This window comes from Euprymna scolopes, chromosome 41, assembly GCF_053919585.1.
Source record: "Euprymna scolopes isolate OS-2025 chromosome 41, ASM5391958v1, whole genome shotgun sequence".
Classification (NCBI taxonomy): Eukaryota; Metazoa; Mollusca; class Cephalopoda; order Sepiida; family Sepiolidae; genus Euprymna; species Euprymna scolopes.
The window spans coordinates 17231596-17237581 of record NC_136522.1 but is presented as its reverse complement, the minus strand read 5'-3'; the positions used below and the strand labels follow the sequence as shown (position 1 = coordinate 17237581).

Here is a 5986-nt window from a genome sequence, read left to right as displayed (position 1 = left end):
GTAGTTTGCACAATATACAATGGTTGTACCTATTTACTATGCCTCCCCACGGGACAGAGTTAGACACCAGGGTCGTTTTTTAACGTGGAGAAAAGGTACAAAAATAAAAATTGTCTCAGTCGTGAAGGATTTCTCCTCCCCCGAAAGAGAACAAGAAATAGAAGTGCAGCATCTGAAGAACAGATACTACACTTTGATCTTGACCAAAAGGCCAAGCAATAATGGTTGTAATCCTTTAATCACATTCACATATTCTCCCTTTCTCTTCGTATGCTTTTATCTTTTCAGCTATGGGTTAAATAGTATTGATATTGGTGGTGACATTTCCTATTGTTTATAATAGATTATTCAAAAGAAATTGTATAGAAAAAAGCACACACGCAGAGATAGATAGATAGATAGATAGATAGATAGAGAGAGAGAGAGAGAGAGAGAGAGAGAGAGAGAGAGAGAGAGAGTCCAAAAATTTGTAATTAAATAAGCAATATGTTTCTTTATTTAAAAAAAAAAGCATCTGTTTATTAACACTTTCATATTTAAATTTTTCAAATTCTTTCAACGAGGAAAAATCACTTAACTTACAAACGCGACCCATCGTCAGCCTCTCCTGTGTCTCGATACATCTTCTATCATTATATGTAATCAGTTATTTAAAATAGTGACCACACACACACACACACACACACACACACACACACACACACACAGAGCTTTATATATATATATATATATATATATATATATATATATATATATATATATATATATATATATAAAAATAAATAAAAAGATGTAGTGTTTACCTGATATAAACAATGGTAAACTTCAATCTTTGAAAGTCCGCGGAATGAGGACTTTGTAAATTGTTTTTTTAGTTTATTCAGTGGAACAATAAATTTTGATTGTAAAGTTCAACTTACAGTTTTAATTTATTTTCTCATATATATACTAGCAAAAGTACCCGTCGTTGACTGGGTTCAAAAACAGCCTACAGAAAATGGACTCTGATTTATGAAAGTATGATAGGTTATGAAAAGGAAGGGTTATAAAGAGATAGCTTCGAATTTGGGGGTATCAAAACCAAAGCAAAATATGAAAGTAAAAATATAATAGATAAACCCCATAATTTATTATACCATACCTGTTCATACTGAAGCACTTATCACAATATTCTGTGGATCTATACTAAAAAACCTTGTTAAACTTTGTGACATATTTCCATTCTATGGAGGTCAGGCGCGAACGAACACCCCATAATTTTATTATATCATATTTCTTCAAACTGAAACATAATTATCAAAGTATATTTACGCAAATAAATATGAAAAGCCTTTATTAAAGTTTTTGCCTATTTCCATTCTATAGAGGCTAGGCGCGAACGCAGACCCCACAATTTTATTATACCGTTCCTATTTAAGTTAAAACATACTTATCAAAGTATTCTTATGTACATCTATATCAAAAACGCTTGTAAACGCTTTTTTTTTAAATTTTCTATTTCCATACTTGTGGACCAGGCGCGTACGCAGACCCCACAATTTTTATGAATCATCATTATGCCAGATCAAACGTACCCATTCCCGTGTCTCGGTACACCTTCTATCATTATATGTGATCAGTTTTCTATAATAGTCAACCATATAGGAGCCTATTCGTGACCAGGTATTTATTTGCTCCCCCCACCGAGCAAATTAGACACAAGGCCAATTTTTATGTGAGGAGTGAAGGGGAGATGGGGACCAACTCCCCGGGGAGTAGGGGAGCTGGATAGTGACAATTGGTCTTATATGTGGGGTTTCCCCCACATACGGTCTTTGCTTGCAGTATCTGTCGGAACAGATGGTATTTATTTGCTCCCCCACCGAGCAAATTAGGCACAAGGCCGATTTTTAATGTGAGGAGTGAATGGAGGGGGAAGGGAAAAAGGGGACCAGCTCCCGAGAGGTGGGAAATGGGAGCTGGTTAATGGTCAGGCATGTGGGGTTGCCCCCACATCTGGTCTTTGCTAGTCATAGCTAGTCATAGCTAGTCATAGCTTGCAGTATCTGCCGGAACAGATACTACACTTTGATCTTGTCACGAAGATCAGATGGTATTTATTTGCTCCCCCACCGAGCAAATTAGGCACAAGGCCAATTTTTAATGTGAGGAGTGAAGGGAGGGGGAAGGGAAAAAGGGGGACCAGCTCCCGAGAGGTGGGAAATGGGAGCTGGTTAATGGTCAGGCATGTGGGGTTTCCCCCACATCTGGTCTTTGCTAGTCATAGCTAGTCATAGCTAGTCATAGCTTGCAGTATCTGCCGGAACAGATACTACACTTTGATCTTGGTCCGAAGGCCACGAAGGTGGCCTATTCGTGACAAGACACACACACACACACACACACACACACACACACACACACACACAGACGTTCAGCTTTATATTATAGATATATAATGATTGGTTGTTGCGAACCCCATTAGAGTGCTTGATTATTAAAAAACATTAAAGAATAAGAGCGCAATATTTGGTGATATACGTATTACTGAAAATCAGAAAAAACAACAACAAAAAAACAAAACAAAAAAAAAAACCCAGACCGTCGGTTTCGAATACAAACAAACGAGACCAACGAAACCAAAGAAAACAAACAGATAAAACTAAGAAAGATCTCAGTAACAAAAACAAAGTAATAACACAAACCGAAAAGCAACAAGGTCGACTTACCAATGCAACAATACACCATTTTCCGTCGAATACTTCGTTTAAAAAAACAACTGCATCCATCACAACAGAAAACGCCATAATGTTTGCCATAACTTTTATCGCCACAAACTTTGCATGCAACCGGAACCGGAAGTGTTCTTCCTGCAAGAAAAGTAAGCAAAATTCAAAAGCTATGCTCATCCTCAGCCCAGCAATAAATGTACGAGGGACGTTCCAAAAGTAATGGCTCCTATTTTTTAATCCGCCCGAATGGATCAGAGGGGATTCAAAATTGCGTTGTTATGATGGCTGAACTTATTCGTCTATGACCTAGAAATTTTCATATCTTTATTGCAGATATTGCTGGTTGCATGGATGTCATGGAAGTGCCTCAGAAGCAGAGACGTGTCTTTGTATTCCTGGCAAAAGTGCATCGAGAATGGTATTAACTATGTAGAAAAATAAATTCTGAGGCATAAAAGCTCACTCGTTTTAATGATACTTCACTTCCGTCTTAATAGGTTTTCAAATTTTTTTTTGTTAAAAAAATAGAAAGTTTTATTTGGAAGAAACGCGCACGGGGCGCCCATACACAGCAATATGACGAAGGATTTTATGATAAAGATCGAAATCTCGTTTTTTTTTTTAAATAATGCCGTAATATTTAATATTTATATCTGACATGCCAATTAAGTAGATATCACTGCTTTTAGTTGAAATTGACACAAAAGTCAGTAGATATTGTTTTTTGTTTTTATTTAAATCGATGTTTTTTTGTTTTCCGAATTTTGCTATTATAATGTAGTTGCACCAAACAATGTTAAGAAATGCTTTGATACAATCTCTGGAAACCAAATCTAAAGCAAAAATACAGATAGCGGCCATAAAGGGAACAAGATCTATTCTTAAAAGAACCCTTCAATATAAATCCAAATCGTAATGAAATCAAGTATTAGCTCCAGGAGGAGTTAGCTCCCTTGATCTCTGTAAAGTAACCGAGTTAAATGCAAAAAAAAATAAATAAATAAAAATGAAATGCAAAAAAAAAAAAAAAAAAATGAAATGAGAAAAAAAAGAATGAAAAAATACGAAAAAAAAAATACAAAAAAAAAAATGAAAAAAAAAAATACAAAAAAAAAAAATGAAAAAAAAATGCTCAGTAATAGGGACTCTGTGTTCGTATTCATCTGACTGACCTAGAGGAATTGTTTGAGCTGAAGAAGAAAAAAGAGATGCATCAGTGTCCCATCGACACACAAGACAATAATTCAGGTTCAGATGAACATATCTTGACTCAAACAAAAATTTATGGATCAAGGACCATCAGAATGCCAGTAACATAAAAATCTTGATTTTATATGCTAAGCCTTTCTGCTTGTGTGGTAATGTAACTTCTGAAATGCAAAAAAAAAAAAACCCCAAAACAAACAAACAAAAAAACAAAAAACAAACAAACAAACAAAAAAAAAACAAAAAACAAGTGTAACTAGTGTTTGCCAGTAACGTGAAAATCTTGCCTTCTGGTACCGATGAAGTCGCTGAAGGCGTTTTTGGTATCATTTAGGTTTTTGAAACATTTCTCACGCAGAAAGTTGTCGAGGTGCCTGAAAAAGTGGTAATCGGTAGGTGAGAGGACTGGAGAGTATGGCGGATGAGGAAGAGTTTCGTAGCCCAATTCATTTAACTTCTGCAGGATCGGTTTAGCAACGTGCTATCGTCATTAACGTGAAGAAGAATTGGGTCTTTTCTGTTAACTAATGCTGGGTGTTGTTTGTCGAAGTGTCTGATGCGTTGCATTCATTTGTTGACAATATTTCTTCGCCGAAATGGTTTCGCCTGCATTAAAAAAAACTGTAGTGGATGAGGCCGGTCACTGACCACCAAACAGTCAGTATGATCTTGTTTTGGTGCAACCCTGGCTTCGGGAAGTGTCGTGGAGCTTCGTCGGCGTCCAACCACTGAGCTGAGCGTCGCTGGTTGTCGTAAAGAATCCAATTTTTATCGCAAGTCACAACACGTCCAAGGAACGGTCGTTTCGTTCTTGTTGCGTAAAAGAAGGACAGTTGAAACTTCATAACGGCATTTCTTTTGGTTATTGTTCAATTCGTGAGGTCATCATTTATCAAGTTTTTCTGTCTTTCCAATCTCTCTCAAGTGGTTAGAAATCATCGTATACATTACGTCTAATTCAGAAGTTCTTGAAAAGTTGTGCGTGGATTGGCTTCGACTAAGGCTCTTAATTGTTGTCAGCATCCGATGGCAAACCACGATGCTCATCATCTTCAAAACTCTCGTCGCCGCCACGAAATTTCTTAAACCACCGTTGTGCTGTGCGTTCAGTAGCGGTTCCTGGGCAAAACGCTTCGTTGATATCGCGAGCTATTTCAGCAGTTTTTCGCCCTAGCTTGAATTGAAATAGGGAAATTGTGCATATTTGTTTTTTTTTTAATCTTGTATTCAACGTTCTGAAAAGAACATTTTTTTAAAACAATTGTAATTCAAACGGTTGGATAGAGCGAAAACCGCTCTTTAAAATGATAATACATCAATTGAAATCATAATGAAAAATTCCGCAACAACCTTTTTGTCAACCTAATAAAAGACAGGAAGACTGAAAACAGCACAGGCCCTCGGTTATTCTATTGGAAGCTGAGCGATGTGGTTCTAGTACACTTAATACCTAGGATTTTGGTCAGTTCTCGGAATATAAGAACATACATTCTACTGCTTTATTCTCTCACCCAGGTTTCCCCTTATAAATCTGGCCCCTACCACAGTAGGCTCTTACGCTTCAGTGGCAATATTTCAAAAGTAAAGAAACAACAACAATAGCACTCCCCACCACCGTCACCACCACTAGGGAGGAGACGGTGGCTAAGTGGTTAACGACACAGACTAGCAACCTAGATGTATCAAGTTCGAATCCAGTTCGTTCTACTGAAAAAAAAATCACTTAGGGATGTTGGCAACCTTCACGTGACCCCCACCCGTAAGTATCCGATATCCTTATAGAAAGAATTCTTCATCAAAAGATATCGGGGAAACGAATGCCAATAAAATTATCATGAATGATACACCACCACCAAGGTGTTTTCGCGCCGATATGCCTTCGTCCGTGTTTCTAATCATAGCGTGACACATAGGTGATCTTATCTGTTATGCACACGTTTGAAGTAGCGTTTTTAGATGCGCTCATATGACGCTGACGGAAGCTCTGTCTGTCTATCGGTAGATTGCGCTTATATTTGAAGCAGCATTTTCATCGTAAAGCGCACAGATTGAAGGGAGACATTTTCAAA

The 5986-nt window shown here is 37.2% G+C and overlaps 1 pseudogene; it reads right to left on the bottom strand.

Moving 5' to 3' along the window:
• LOC145266833 (U2 spliceosomal RNA) lies at window positions 1–223 on the bottom strand (annotated as a pseudogene).
• Window positions 224–5986: the final 5763 nt, after the last annotated feature.